We start from the raw sequence: 17,402 nt of genomic DNA, 5'->3' as shown, positions 1-17,402 counted from the left end.
GTTTTTTTTTTTCTTTCTACAACTCCATTCTATTGTGGTGTCCAGGTTGCTGATAACTATCTTTTGATTCCATTCACTTAACAGAATGTATTAAATTCCTTAGATGTGAATTCACCTCCTTGATATGATCTTAGACATTTGATATTCTTGTTGGTTTCATTCTCTACCATTTCTTTGATTAGTTTGAACTTCCCAAGTGCTTCTAATTTTTCTTTGAGAAAAGTAACCCAACACATTCAAGAATAGTCATCAATGATTAGCATGAAATATATATCACCTTGTGTAAAGTGGAAAATCGCGATCGAACCCTAAGTGTTCCCCCCACCACTCCGAGGAGAGGGGAAGGGGGTCACTAGGGTTGATGGTTTTCACTTAGGGGAGACTTTACATTCAAAAGAGGGGTTGAAACCCACAAGATCCAATCCCACACAATGCAAGATTGGATTCTAAATGAGTTTCAAGGGTTAAGACAGCAAGGCTACCCTCTTTTGTAAAGAATGTAGATAGAAGGATTAAGCTAGGAATGCATGAAAAGTGAGAAAGATTCACTTATAAATAGAGATAGGAATATAGGATGAAGTTGTGGACCTAGAATTAGCAGTAAAATGTTGAGACGGAGCTGTCCTGCAAATTTGAGCAAAAGTTGACGGGACGATGGTGCCCGGCGTGCACACGGTCCTTCGAAAAATCCACGAAATGAAGGGAGATCTGTTCGTCTCTGCACAAGGCTTCTGGATCTTCAATTATAGCTGCGTACCTGCAACCTACACACAGAAAAGCTAAGATGATTGGGGGGTTAGGGATTAGGGGTTTGCCCTTAGGTCAAACCCCGGTTTTGGAATTAACCAAGAAATAAGAAATGCTGTAAATGTAAATGATTGCAATGTAAACAAGTACTGATACCTTGTTGTAAGAATGTTTGTATTCCTACATGCAAAGGTGTAATTGTTGTTGTATGTTGTATGTTGTATGTGATCTCCTCTTCAATGGTTGAATCCTTGTCTTGAATGCAACACTTAGCCTTGAATGGAGACTTAGAATGATCAATTGCTTGAAGGAATGCTTAAATGCTTGAATGCTTGAATGCTTGAATGCTTGAATATTGTTTCTGCCTTTTTTTTCCATCTTCCAAAATGGGAGAGGAAATGTAGTTTATATACTTGTCAATTAGGGTTACAAGACTGATTTTTCCGACCTTAGGCTGACCAGGAAAGATTATTTTCCAATTTGCAAACATAAAGACCCGAGACCCAAAAGAGACCGGGCCCAAAAATAGGGCGAGGGACCAGGGCGCTAGGCGCCATGGTCCCACCTCTAGGGACAGTAGGGTGCAAGGAGGATCAGACCAGGGTGCTGGAAAATGCAATTTTTGATGTCATGAACAAGTTTCGGGGTCTCCATTCAGGTTCGGTGTTGCGTCGCCATCGTGAAGACCCAAATGCGGTTGAAATTGCAAGTGTCACAATTTTAGGATGCTACACCTTGTAAGCTTTTAGTTCTAACTAGACCACATAAATCAGTATGAATTAAGTCAAGAGCATTATTGGATTTTTCTAGAATACTTTTAAAAGATGCTCTAACTTGTTTTCCAAATTGGCATTCCTTACATACCAGATTGTGAGGTTTAACAATCTTAAGTAAATCTCTAACTACCTTAGTAGTACTGATTTTTACCATGCAATCAAAATTTACATGACAGAGTCTCTTATGCCATAACCAACTTTCATCAATATGAGCAATCAAGCATGTCTTTTCATTGTTATTCAAATGAAAGATATTACCTCTAGTTTGATTATCGATTGCAATTTCCAAACCAGTTCAGTTCATAATTTCACAATTTCCATTCTTGAATTGTAACTGAAACCCTTTTTCAACTAATTGACCAACACTCAAAAGATTATGCTTTAAACCTTCTACATAGTAGACATTGTCAGTATTATGCTTGTAGTCACACAAATCTGTATAGCTTAATTAAATAAATATTCACTATTTATTTGATTAAAAATCCACTAGCCAGCAGTTAATTAAATTAATATTTAATTAATTCATCTCCAAACATTCTCCTATTAATTAAATAAATTATTCAATTTATTTTAATTAATTCATTAAATCAAATTCTAATCAATTAAATAAATAAAACCTATTTATTTAATTAAATCCCCTATTCCTCTTTTAAATAAATTAAATAAAATATTTATTGAAATCATTTTAAAAGCCCCCCACTTGCATTTTGCTACAAATGCAACTTGCACACATTTATTGAAATAAATGAATTTTTATTTTAATAAAATCCTATTTTTCCTCACCCACCGAATCCACTTGCAAAATCTAATCCCCTTCTAGATTCTTCTAACCCCTTCCTAATTAGCCTAATCCATCCCCTAATTATTGTCACATTCCTAAGTAGAATGGAGTCACTTCTCAAAGACTCCAAAGTCTTTGAAAAGCATTTAATGCTTTGTGTGTTCAACAAATTAACCCCCAAAGTCTGCCAAGACCACTAATGGCTCTTACATGACCATTTATGGCTCTTACATAACCATTTATGGTTATTTCAAACTTGTCTCCCCAAACATTTATTGTTTTGACCATATTCATCCATTTCACATTTGCACAAGAGTTTATCCATTGGATAAAAGCTTTATTCTTTGAATAAAGAGTTTATTCATTCAACTAACCTTAACTTTAACTCCCAAGGTCATATCAAGCATTTAATGCTTATTCCCTCTCCTCTCAACCTATCTCACATTGACACTTGTCATCCTGGGATTGGGTTGAAAGCCCTCACATGGATTTGAAATCATTCAATCCTGACCCTTGTTGAGATTACTCAATCTCAACCATCCATTGCTCCTTTTTTCCTATAAATAGAGCTCATTCCTTCATAATCCAGATCCTGAAAACTTGTATGCATTTAACCTATAGGCATTTTAAGAGAGCATTTAGCATAGAAAACTCATGTATTGTCATTTTGGTCAAAATAAATCATTTTAGCATCAATAGCTTAATATTAGCTTCTTTATTCATATTTAGAGCAATATTACAATCTCAATCCTCCATAAGAATCCATAGTGCAAAAAACTGCTAAGAGCTACACTATTTTGGAACTTGGAGAGGAGAGGAACAAGGGAGAAAGAGTTAAGAGCATGTTAGGAGGTATTTGGAGATGCCTCATCATATTTTCTTCTTTAGTTAAATATGCTTTCATGTTTTTAGTGTCTCTCTTGATATGCCTATTTAGATTAGTTTTTGATTGACTAACACTAACAATTTTCTGGTTTCTTGTGTTGTTTATCATTGACTAACCTTGTCCATTTAGCAGAGCATCAATGCTTACCATCAAGAGATATAGTACCTTTTCCTTTTTTCAAACAAGCTTTATCATCTCCAAATCTTACCAGACCTCCATTGTATTCCTAAAAGTTCAAGAATTTACCTTTATCACCAATCATATGATGTGAACATCCTGAATCAATGATCCAGTCATCCTTAACTTCAACTTTAGCTGCCAGAGCCTGCTCTACCAGTTGAATAGTAGGTGCCAATTGATCTTCTATTATAGCGACAAAAATCTATCCATTGTTTGTCGGATCTTTATTAGAATCTTCAGTGATTCCTTCATCAGCAAGATAACAAGATTTATCTTTATCCTTCTTAAATCTGTATCTCTGATATTTAGGGTTAGGCTTGTATGTTCTTCTAGCTTCTTCTCTTAGTCTAGTATGTCTATCAAGGCACCTTGAAGCCATATGACCAATCTTATTATAGTTAAAACATTTAAAGGGTACTTTACCTTCATACTTACTTCCAACTGGACCTTTAGGCATTTTCCTTGCAAATAGTGCTTCAAGTTCTTCAAGTTCTTCATTTTCTTTCCTACTTTCCTCAAGTTCTCTTACATAAACAGCTTTCCAATTAGATTTGTCAAATGATGGTGTAGATGATCTTGATGCCTTAAAATATAAATCTATCTTTATAGTAGCAACATGACCAAATTCCTCAATTTCAAAAGCTAAAAGTTTTCCAATCAATGTATCCCTAGTTACTAATGTATTAGGCATTGTTCTTAATTCATTTATAGCAGTAACTTTCATTTTATATGTTGGTGGAAATCCTCTTAAAACTTAAGGGTACTTTACCTTCATACTTACTTCCAAGTGGACCTTTAGGCATTTTCCTTGCAAATAGTGCTTCAAGTTCTTCAAGTTCTTCATTTTCTTTCCTACTTTCCTCAAGTTCTCTTACATAAATAGCTTTCCAATTAGATTTGTCAAATGATGGTGTAGATGATGTTGATGCATTAAAATATAAATCTATCTTTATAGTAGCAACATGACCAAATTCCTCAATTTCAAAAGCTAAAAGTTTTCCAATCAATGTATCCCTAGTTACTAATGTATTAGGCATTGTTCTCAATTCATTTATAGCAGTAACTTTCATTTCATCTTCACTTAAGGTTCCTCCACAACATTTAATACCCAAAACAATTTCATTAACTCTTTCCATAAAAGTAGAAATCCTTTCATCTTCTTCCATTTTTAGATTTTCATACCTAACCCAAAAGCTTTCAAGTTTTGCAATTTTGACAATGGAATATCCTTCATTCAATGTTTCCAAGTGATCCCAAATAGCTTTAGCAGTAGACCTATCTGATAATCCCATGATTTGCTGATCTGTTAATGCACTCAAAAGTGCTTCTCTTGCTTTGCAATCATTTTCTTCATCTTTTCCTAAGGTGGGTGGATTAGGCTGACTGTATGTAGATGTAGTATAGCCATTCTTTGTAACATCCTAGATGTCCTTTCCAATGCAATTCAAATGTGTCTCCATTCTGATCTTCCATATGCCATAGTTGGTTCCATCAAGTTTAGGACTGTCCTTCCTAAAATAGTTAGTAGACATTGGATCTCCTCAAGCTGTTAAACTTCTGCAAAAGGAGGACTAGGCTCTGATAACAATTGTTAGGTCTTGGAGACAACTGAGAGGGGGGGGGGGAGTGAATCAGTTGTCAAATAAATTAAAAAAAAAAAACTTAACCAGCCTTAATCCTTAATACCGGTAAACCAAAATTTATGTCAATAGAGAGTTTATTAGTTAATTATAGTACTGGTAAAGATTAATGCATCAAATAGAAAGACAATAACATCCACAACACTTAACACCAATATTTGTACGTGGAAACCCTATAAGGGAAAAAACCACGGTGGGAAACCTTACCCACAATTAGATGATACTACTGTAGATAGTATGTGTATATAAATGAGGTCTGCACATGTAGAAAGGCCAAGCACCTAGAGCTCACTGCTCAAACACAAATAGGAGTCACACTGACTACAATTAGATGGTTAAAACCAATAAGAATGTACTACTCAAAATAGCATCTTCATATGCTGGATTCAATACCGGTGTAGTTCTGATTGTCTTCACAAAAACTTTGCTTCACCTTCAAATGATGTCTACATGTATAGCTCTTCTTATTCTCACATATATCATCTTACAAATTCTTATCCCAATCAAATATCAATCTTACAAATAAGATCTTACATATATACCATAACCTAAGACCAATTTTAGTAGGTTAGATTTATAAAATATTACAATAAAACAATGACAAGTAAATCAATAGCCGATGCAATATCTGATTCAACATGTTGGCTTATTGCATTTACAATAATAATAAATCATCTCCAAAGCATGTTGTGCTGATCTAGAATAGATAAGCTTGTCAGTGCATAACCTGGACCTATTTGCCAGTAACAACAAATATGCAAATATGAATATGCCAATGAACAATTCTCAATACAAAGTGTCCAAATGTTGTCTTCGATATAACTAGATGTTTTCCATGTCATTACAAGTGCCAATGAACAATATATCCTTCTACTGTACCAAATACCAGTGACTGTGCATAAGTCTCTTGCTTGCCAGTGAACATTGTCAAATCTCCAAAGTGCCAGAGTTGATAAGTGTTGATAGGTGTTGACATCAATGACAAAACCATACCAAAATACCAACAAAGAGATCTTGAGAAATGAAAATATTCCTTATAATTTATTCTAAGAAAGTTATAGAGTGAGTTAGCAGGAGTAACCGGTGAGAGGGTTTAACTAGCAGAGACAGAGGAACCGATAGACTGTTGCAGGTCTAATGGTTAAGCTAATCGATGGGGTGTGATTGATCAAGAAGGCATCTGAGTGTGATCAAGTGTGAGGTGAATCCAGCAGTCAGAAAGAGAAAAGTTTTTAGCAGAGTAAGAATCTACATAAAGGCGTATGAAAAAGAAAAGCCAGAAAGCATGGTGCAAACCTCTAGTTTTAGAAAATGCACAATGGAATGTGAGGCATTGGTGGTGCTAATCGATGACATGAAGATCATCTCCCTAGAAAATAAGGTCGAATCAAATCCAATTTGGATTGAGTTGGTGAAGGAAAAATCTAACATGGCATTGTTTGAATGCGGTTTTTGGCGAGAACCTAAAATGATAAATATGTGACCTCAAGACAGATTTGGAAGATGTCTGATGTGAAGAAGAAGAGTGAAGAGAGCTTGAGAAAAGAAAATATTCCTTATAATTTATTCTAAGAAAGTTGTAGAATGAGTTAGCAGGAGTAACCAGTGAGAGGGTTTAACTAACAGAGACAGAGGAACTGATAGATTGTTGCAGGTCTAATGGTTAATCTAACCAGTGGGGTGTGATTGATCAAAAAGGCATTCGAGTGTGATCAAGTGTGAGGTGAATCCAGTAGTCAGAAGGAGAGAAGGTTTTAGTAGAGTAAGAATCTACATAAAGGCATCATTGTAGGGTGTGTGGATTTTTCACATACCAATAATATTGAAACTGGTAGAGAAGAGTTTTAAAGGGTTGCAAAAATTCATTTGTAACAAGGAATTTATTTGTGTATTTGAATCTTGATATTATCTTCACCAAGTGGGTGCTTAGTGAAAGGGTTGTATCTCCTTTAGGTTGTAGCCTATAAATTGTTTAGGGGTTTATGCTCCTTTGAGTCGGTGCTCATAAATTAGGGGTTAGTACTCCTTGGGTTGGTGCCCTAGAATTGTAATCAGATCATTTTCATTGTGAGGTTGGATTGGAGCAGAAGATCTCCAGCAGCTATTCTCACCAAGGTTTTTCCCATATTGGGTTTTCCTCATATATCTAGTGTTATGTGATGCATTCTTGTGTATGTGTTAAATTGATATTATAGAAAATCTTTTCACACACTCAGTTTGCATTGTTTAGTTTACTGGTCACCACTCTTTTTGTTTTATATTGTATAGATATATCCCTGATTAGGAAAGAAGTGTTTAAATAACGGATTCACCCCCCTCTCAGTGATCCATTGTGTCCAACAATTGGTATTAGAGCATAGGTTCCATGTTTTGTCAAAGAGATCTCTAGCTTAGGTAGATCCTATTAGGTATTCACAATGGCAAGAAATGAATCTAGCTCCTCCAAAGATCCTATGTTTGATGGTGTCAACTATGCCTTTTGAAGTAGAAGAATGGAAACCTATTTGTCCTCTCTAGGTTTTGATGTATGGATGTCAGTTGTGAATGGGTATATAGTCCCAAGTGTTCCCCCTGCTCATCTAGATGCTAAGAAAGAATATGAGAACAATACTAAAGCTAAAAATGTCATTCTTAGTGGGTTATCTGATAATGAGTTCATTAAGGTTATGCACTGCTCATCTGCCAAAGAAAATTGGGATAAGTTGAAAAAATATTTGAAGGTGTTGCTAAAGTCAAGGAAGCCAAGTTACCGACATTAAGAGAACAACTTGAGGGTTTGAAGATGAGTAATGAAGAGAAGATTGCTGACTATCTCCAAAGGATTGATGAAACAACAAACACTATTAGAGGACTTGGAGAGGAAATAAAAGATGAGGTGGTAGTGAAGAAAGTACTTAGATCTCTCACATCTAAGTATGATACAAAGGTTTCAACAATAGAAGGAGCAAAATATTTGAAAACATTTACAATGGATGAGCTATATGGTTCCTAACTACTTATGAGATGAGGCTTGTCGGTATTGAGGCTATGAAGAAATAAGCTGCATTCAAAACATCAAGGAAAGGAAAGAAGACTCTTCTCAAGATGGAATGGGTGAAGATTCTGATGATATCATGGAAAACTTTGTTAGAAGACTCAAGACAGGTTTAGGCAAATACAAAGGCAAGCTGCCCTTGAAATGTTTCAATTGTGGAAAGATTGGACATTTTTCTGCCAAATGTCCCTATGGTGACAAGAATGAAGATGATCAATCAAGTGGTAGCAAATCAAATAGTAAGGACAAGAACAAGAATGTCTATCAGCATGGTAGAAGAAGCAACTAGAAGTAGATCAACCTTTACATATATGAAAAGGATACCACAGATGAGGAAATCGCTTCAAATGACTATTGTAGTGAAGATGAAGTTAGAGAAAACCTTTTTATGGCCCAAGAGGTCCCGGTACCAGAAGAAGGAGAAGAAGAAGAGTGAGAAGGAGAAGTAGATCTTGAAGTAGAGCTCATCAGTGCCTTGGAAGAGCTAAAGAAATCAAGAAGAGATCTGAAGAAGGTGAAAAAGGTTGTAGCTGAAGAACAAGAGATTTTGGAGCAATCTCTTGAAGAATCCAATAAAAAAATTGTAGATCTAAAACTTCAATTGGAAGAGGCCAAGAGGATTTGTGAAGTTACTAGTACTAGCTTGAGTTAAAAGGAAAAGAAGCATCAACATGTGGAAGCTGAAATAGTGAAGCTCGAAAAGGAGCTTGAAGAAAGTAAGGAACAAATTAAAGTGAGAAGAAAATATGAAGGCAACACAAAGCCTTGGACAAGATGTTGAGAAAATAGAAGTCATCCAAAGATATTGGTGGCTCAGAATTTGAAGAAGGACAAAATTCAAACAAAAAGGACACATCCAATAAGGAGATACAATTCACTTCTTCAAATGAAGGTGAAGAGAAGAAGACATTCACGGTAAGTAAGGATACTGGTAAGAAGACATATGCAGATGCTACTAGAAACCGCCACACAAACTGGTATACACAATCAATGAATCAGAGGCCACACTCAATGTACTGACATGCGGATCTAAGGAGAAATGCAAGAGTTGATCATGAAGGATTCACCAGAGTTAGCAACATGAAAGGAAGACCCCCAGTGAGGCAGTCACTTGTAGGACCAAGGCAACCTAACCGGTATGTGCCAAACTTTCATGGTTATTGTTACTGATGTAATAAGTTTGGTCATAGAATGGCAGATTGTAGAAAGATGAATGTAAACCCCAGTTTTGAGAGTAAAAACTCATTTGCTGCATTACAAAGTACAAATGTCACATGTTATAATTGCAATGAGTTTGGTCATAAGAGTTTTGAGTGTAGGAGAAATGTGCAGATGTCCTACAAGAATGCTTTGAATACAACTTTCAATACTAATGTGAAATGTTATAAGTGTCAAAATTTTGGTCACTTAGCAAGGCATTGTAAGCTAAGAACTGAGAAGAAAAAGAAAACAGTCCCAGTTCAGAAGATAGTAACAAAACTGGAACAAAAGATGACAAAAGAGGAAAAGAAAGAAGAGAAATAGGTTTGGGTAGAGAAGGAGAAGAAAAAGACAGAGTCAAGATTGATTGTGCAGACTGTTATATATGCTAAAAGATGGAATCTATGGGTAGTAGATATTAGTTGTTCAAATCACATGACTGGAGACAAGAAATTTTTTATAAAGCTTGATTATTGGAATGGTGGTTCTGTCCTCTTTGGTGACAACTTCTATATCAATATTAAGGGTCATGGTACATTGAATAGTGATGGAAATCTCCAGGCTCATGATGTGTACTATGTGAAAGAACTAAAGCATAATCTACTAAGTGTAAGTTAGATGTGTGACAAAGGTTACAAATTCACATTTGACTCTACTGGTTATCAGATAAGCAAGCAGAGTACCAGTTAGGTTGTGGTAGAAGGAAAGAGCATAGACAGTAATGTTTACAATATAAAGGAATGCTATGAGTCCCAATGCATGATGGGACAGGTTGATGAAAGCTATTTGTGGCATCGGAGATTAGGCCACGTGAACTTTGATAATCTGGTGAAGATAAGAAAAACCCAATATGTAAGAAATATTCCTCAAAAACTAAACTAACAACTACTTTTTATGATGAATGCATTAGAGGAAAGAAAATCAAAGTGAGTTGCAAAACAAAAGAATACAATACCTCAAGACTTTTGGAATTAGTACATATAGATTTGTCTAGACCAACAAGGACAAGGGCTCTAGCCAGTGAGAGATACTTCATGCTATTCATTGATGACTACTCAAGGATGACTTGGGTGACATTTTTGCATGAAAAATCACAAGCATTTGAAAGATTCAACATCTTCAGAAGAATGGTTGAAAATGATAGTGGATACTGATTAAATTGCTTAAGATTAGACCAGGGTTGAGAATATTCTTCCAATGAGTTTATTGACTACTATGAGAGAAATGGGATCCAGAGACAATATTCAACAACAGCAACACCACAAAAAAATGGTGTGATGGAGAGGAAGAATAGGATAGTGAAGGAGATGTCTAGAACAATGTTGAATGAGGCCAACATACTAGATACATATTGGAAGGAAGAAGTTCATACTATTGTCTACACATTAAACTGGGTACAGTTAAGAGTAAATAGTAAAATGACTCCTTATGAGTTATGGTATGATAGAAAACCATCACTCAAGCATTTTAGAGTGTTTGGAAGTAAGTGTTTCATCAAAAGAGATGTTGATGGATTAGGAAGTTTTGATTCTTGGAGTGATGAAGGAATATTCTTGGGTCACTCAACCAATAGTAAAGCCTACAAATGCTACAACAAGAGATTAAGAAAAATGGTTGATAGTATAAATATGAGAATAGATGAAGACCTACATAAGAGAAAATATACACCAATACCCTACATTGATGATTCAAATGTTGGTTATGAAGAACAATCTGACAATGGGCCAATAGAAGAAGCACCAAGAAAGAAGCCCAACCGGTATGTGTAGAAGAACCATCTAGAAGAACAAATCATAGGAGATAAAAATGAAAGTGTGTAGACCAGAAGGAGACTACCCCAAGACGATGAGCAGGTAAATTTATGCCTCATGATAGAACTTGAGCCCAAAGCTTTTGATGAAGCTAGCAAAAGTGAAAAGTGGGTAGGTTCCATGGATGAAGAGCTGAAACAAATTATGAAAAATCAAACTGGGGAACTTGTTCCTAGACTGGCAAACAAGAATGTCAAAAGTACCAAATGGGTCTACTGGAACAAAATGAATGAAGGAAAGATAATATAGCATAAAGAAAGGTTAGTTTGCAAAGGGTATGCTTAAGTGGAAGGTATTGACTTTGAAGAAACCTTTGAACTTGTTGCTAGGTTAGAGGCAATAAGAATGTTTTTAGCTTTATTTGCCTATAAAGGATACAAGGTTTACCAAATGGATGTCAAATCTGCATTTTTGAATGGTAATATTTAAGAAGAAGTGTATATGGAACAACCAAAAAGATATTTATTACACTATGATGAGAATTTTGTATGTTGGTTGAAGAAAGCCTTGTATGGTTTGAAGCAGGCCCCTAGAGAATGGTATTCCCAGTTAGACAAATACTTGAAAGAGAAAGGATTCTAGAAAGGGAATGCAGACAAAAACTTGTATATCAAGGTAAATGAAGATCATATGATTATAGTTGTTGTATATGTGGATGACATTATCTTTAGTAGAGACAAGGTCATCATGTTTAAAGAATTTGCAGATCAAATGAAGACATAATTTGATATTTCCATGTTGGGTGAGTTGTCCTATTTTCTTGGTTTGTAGATCTCACAGCAGGAGATGGGATTTTTCATCTCACAAACCAATTATGTTAAAGACATGTTGAAAAAGTTTCAAATGGAGGACCAAAAACTAGTAAGTACTCCCATGGTTACCGATTGTAAATTGAGAAAACTAGATGAGTCACTAGAAGTAGAGAAGACACTGTATAGGTCTAAGATTGGTAGTTTGTCATATCTAACAACATCTAAACCAGATATAGTACAAGAAATTTGCATGGTTGCAAGATTCTAAGCTACTCCTAAACAATCTCACTTAAATGCAGTTAGGAGAATCTTCAGGTACTTACAAGGAACAATCAATTACAGTCTGTGGTATCCAAAGAAAGGAGACTTCCCTTTGCAGGCTTATACTGATGTAGATTGGGAAGGATGCATCGATGACCGAAAGAGTACAAGTGGAGGTACTTTCTACTTAGGAGACTGATTAGTCTCATGGTACAAAAAGAAGAAAGAGTCAGTATCATTATCTACTATTGAGGCTAAGTATATAGTTGTTGCTACATGTTGTTCACATGTATTATGGATGAAGTAGACACTAAAGGACATACAAGTGGAGATACTAAAACCTAATCCAATCTGGTGTGATAACTCTAGTGAAATCAACATCTCCAAGAATCTAGTAATGCACTGAAGAACAAAACACATTGAAATCAAGTATCACTAACTAAGGGAGAAGGTAGTAGACAAGAAGGTCGTAGTAGAGTATGATCCAACTCGTGAGAAGATTGCTGACATATTTACCAAGCCACTTCTTTTGGGAAAATTTGAGTACTTGAGAAAAAGATTGGGAGTTGTCCCACCATCATGCAACACTTAAATGTGTAGACAGATGTATGGTTCAAGGGGAGTCAATTCTTGAATAATGAAGCATGGACATAGGGGGAGAGTGTATCCTACACAAGGGGAGAATATGTTAGACTAAGGTTCCCTTTCCCATTGGTGTTAAAGGGGGAGAGAAACTAGTACAAAAAGTGTTGACATCAATGCCAAAGGGGGATATTGTTGGCATTGAGTTGTTATTGATGTCAACAAGTATTACAGGTTACCAAGAGAGTATGTCAATCGGTATGAAGAAAATTAAACTGACATAAAGAAGAGATGTATGCTCTAAGTTGACAGATGATATCACTAGTATGAGGTGAGATGAAGGAGTGTGTTGGCATGCTTGAGTGATAACCGGTAAGGCATAAACCGGTATGAATCCTGGCTATTTGTTTGTGATGAAGAGTTGGAATGTTAAATGAATCACAACAACACCTGGTGAGAAGAATAGAAAGAATGGCATGAAGACATACCAAAAGGTAAGAAGAATTGTCTAGAGGATTTGTTGTCAGTATGAGTGATTGTTCAATGTGTTGGCTATACTGGTAAAGTGAATTGAACTGGTAGTCAATCTTGGTCAATGAAGAATGTCAAACTAACATAGCAAACCAAGTAGAGGTGGATGTCGAAAAAGATGATGGTTGTGTGTGTGAAAAGTGGACCTGTATCTGTATCTGGAATACACAACACTTCAATTAAGTCATTAGATGCACGGTTAGTAAATCAATAATCAATGAATAATAAACCATTACAAAGTGATCCATTGCCTTTTAGTAGATGTGAGTTTAGATTTCTCTCAGATTGCTAAGCTATCCAGTGACTAGACAACACCTAGAAGAAGGAATTTTAAATCTATACGAGCATGAATATGAGCTAAATGGATGCAAGATTAATCTAACATGATTTTTAAGCAATATATGAATATTTAAGCTAAATGATTTAAGAAATATGAAGTAACTCAATGCAAATTCTCAATGAACCTAGAGCAAAAACAACATAATAACAATTTATTCTCCAGGATCCTTGAATGAGAGATGAGAGCCTGAATTTATAGAAAATTTAGAAAGACTGAGATCAAATGATGATGAGCGGTCAAGATTTTCCAAGAGGAAGCACAATCCAAGTGAATTGATGTGATTGGATGTTTTTTCAGTTTTAAAGGAAATTGAACTAAAATTAAGGTAAAATCAGAAAAAACTGATTTATTCTATATTTCATTCAATTTTGATATTTAATTGTTTTAATTGCTTTCTTTGAGATTATCTATCAATTTTTAATTTGTTTTTCAAGATTATCTCCAATTGATTTCTTTTCTCAAATTTTAATTCTCTTTTTTGTCAATTAATTCCTCTTTTGATTTGTTTCCTTTTTTGAAGATTTGTGCTCATAATTTCCAATTCCTCTTTCTTGATTTGTTTCCTTTTTTTTGAAGATTTATGGCAATTTTTATTTATTTTTCAAATGAATTCCTCTTTTTGATGATTTAATGCCAAATTGATTTATTTAATTAAATATGTAGAAGATATTTAATAAAATAAATAAGATAATTGTCTAAAATGATTTACTTGGAATGATTTAATTAATTAAATAAATATTCAATTAATATTGAGTGATTGATTTTGCCATCTGACATTTGATGATTAAAGAATTAATTGTGTGTTCAAGATTTATTTAATTGCCTTTGGTTAGGACCTTGGTCATGTTGTTCAGATTAGGGGCCCATGGTTTAGATGACCATTTTTAGGGTATTACATTTTCCCCTCTTTGAATTAATGTGCGAGCAATGTGTTGGTTCAAAGAAAATTTGATGTCTAGGAGATACCAGTTTTGAACTTGATTCATCGTGAACTAGATGAAAAGCAAGGTGTTAAGCTTGATTCGAAGCGATGAAGCTGAATGAAGTCTGATTAAAGTGACACTGATCCTAAAATTTATTGAACCAGGAATGATAGAGAGAAAAGATACTGAACTTGAACTTGATTGATCAAGAAGTGGATCTTACTGATCTAGAACTTGATTGAACTAGACACAGTGAGTGATGATAAAAATTGATCTTTAACTTGATTGATCAAGATACGATGAGCGATGATAAACTATCCAACTTGATTCCATGTGATGAAACTGAACACCTACTTAGATTGAGTGTGATTGAAGATACTCTTTGTTAGGATTCCCATAGATACTGAGAGGGGGGGGTGAATCAGTATCTAACCAGTAATAAGATTTTCTTAACTTAAAACATGTAGAACATATTAATGTAGTATACCGACAAACAAAAAGTAATGCAATAAACATAGATAAAAGCAACCACATGAAAAAAACACCATAACACAATAGTTTAATGAGGAAACCCGGTGTGGGAAAAACCTTGGTGGGATTTGTGACCCACAATATTCACTTACTGGCCAATAAGAGAATATTACTGCTACCAGAGGGGCCTGCACATGCAGGAAGGCCAAGTGCCTAGAGCTCACTGCTCAATTACAAAATGGGAAGTCTCACTGACTTACAAAATTGATTATGTAAATCCAATGTCTTGTACTGCTTCAAAATAGCATCTACTATTCTAGATCCAGTACCGGTTTATAGCTCTGCTTCTTACATAAATCCATAACCTATAATTTGCATAATAGGTCTTCCTTATTTCACCTAATTACATTCCTCCATGCTTATATAATTGTTCTACAATGATCTCTTATATATATGAGTCATTTTACAATTTTCCAAGTTGGCTTACAATGATTTTACAATAATAAACAAAATAAATTATAAACAAAATTCTTGTCGGCTTCTATGCTGGTATGCTTTCTTTCACTGCCAGTGCCGGTGGTCTATGTATCGGTGTAGAATCTAACTTTGCTGGTGCTGGTGGATTTCCTTGCTGGTGTCATAGGATTTTAAGGTTGTCATCAATGAAAAAACCTTCAATCACCTACAATGTCTCATTGGAGTGTGCATTTGCCAACAATCTCCCCCTTTGACACTAATGGCAACACTCATGAGAAAAATTCAAAAAGTGTATCCAAAAGTTGAAGTCCAAAAATTGTTACCAAAAATCTGTTCTCCCCCTGAGCAGATGATCCCTAAGTTATTGGATTTTTCTCATACCACTACTCCCCCTTTGACATCAATGACAATGGTTGTCAAAGTGTCAATAGAGTGTAGTTTCCTATTTCAACCTTGTAACCGGTTGGTTACAATCTGAAAAAGATCTGCCAAAACCAGATTCAAGCTCTCAATGAACTTTTTGTTGTCTTTTATTGTGGCCTGTGTCCTCTGAACTGTACCGGTGAGGTGTTGCATTTGCTCTACCAGTGTTTTGTATCCTTGAATCAGGGCATTAGATATTTCTTTCCTTAAGGTGGCAAGGTAGTCTAGTTTTGGACTTAGTCTCCATTTAAGATCCTTAGCCTTACCTTTTACTCTTTCCTTTTCTCTTTCTAACTTTAATAGTTCTTCCTCAAAACCTGTTATCTTCTGCTCAAAAACTGATAATGAATCAGATGAGTTAATGAAATTGTCAGCTAGTTGATTTATTTCTATTACTACTTATCAAATTGCCATTAGTTTTTATATTCAAAGTCATACTATATACTCTAGTCAGTTAACACTACTGAATCATGTAGTCAGTATACACAGAGAAGTTAGTATGCACAGTCTAGTTGGTTATAGAGGAAAGCAGACACAGAACACAGTATACACTGAGCTATCTACCGAGTATTTTTTTATGTCTACCGAGAAGCAAAGATGACACACAGAGTTGATATACACTGAGTGAAACATGTTACCAGATACATTGAACCTAGACATGAATATGAAAACATGTTACCAGATACATTGAACTTGGACATGAATATGAAAACGTGTTACAAGATCGAGGCACATCTAACCATTATCACATTGGAAATTGCACTAGAAGATTGTGTATGATTTTGAGATCAATCTAACCAATGAAATATTTTGTATAGTTATTCATTTGAAGAATCTTATTTGTAAGATTGAAGCAATGAACTAGATCACTGTCTTAAGAGATCTATTTATACAACATGAGTTAAGGGTGTATGTACGAGTGTAAGAAGACTGTTACAGAGACACAGAGGTCACCGAGAAGGTTTTTAGAGAACAGTCAAAGAATAGAGTAAATAGAAGGGTTTACTGAGTTACTATATGGGTTACTGAGGTATGCTATAAGCAAGGTAATTTATTCTGAGCACATAGAATCTGCTATAACATTTCAGATGTAAAGTTGCAGATATTTGTAATGATTTTATTGCAATATTGTGAAGTTGTAAGAGAAACCTTTAATAGGGTAAAAGACTCTAATCAAGTCTATAAATTGTAAAGCCTCTAACCAGGTGCAACATTTAGAATAAATGTTGTAAAATCCTCTAGCAAGGTAGATCTAACAGATCTTGTTACTCCTAATAGGGTAAGCTATCAAAAATAGCTAATATGTAGCTCTAATCGAGTACTCTTTATTATTGTAGTAGTGAAGTTGTGGGTGCCATCCCCACCACAGTTTTTCTCTCTAACCAAGAGTTTCTGTGTAACCAAAATATATGTGTTATGGAGTGAATCATGTATGATTGTTATCTATTTGTTTTAACTTTATTTTAGGTTACTGCACTATTCTATTTATGCATAATAGTAAAGTTATTATTCAAGAAAATTTTTGGAGTACTAAATCACCCCTCCCCTCTCAGTACATCAGCTTTCCATATTGGGCCTAACAATTGG

The sequence above is a fragment of the Cryptomeria japonica genome, chromosome 5 (genome assembly GCF_030272615.1).
Source record: "Cryptomeria japonica chromosome 5, Sugi_1.0, whole genome shotgun sequence".
NCBI lineage: Eukaryota > Viridiplantae > Streptophyta > Pinopsida > Cupressales > Cupressaceae > Cryptomeria > Cryptomeria japonica.
This window is presented reverse-complemented; position numbering follows the sequence as displayed.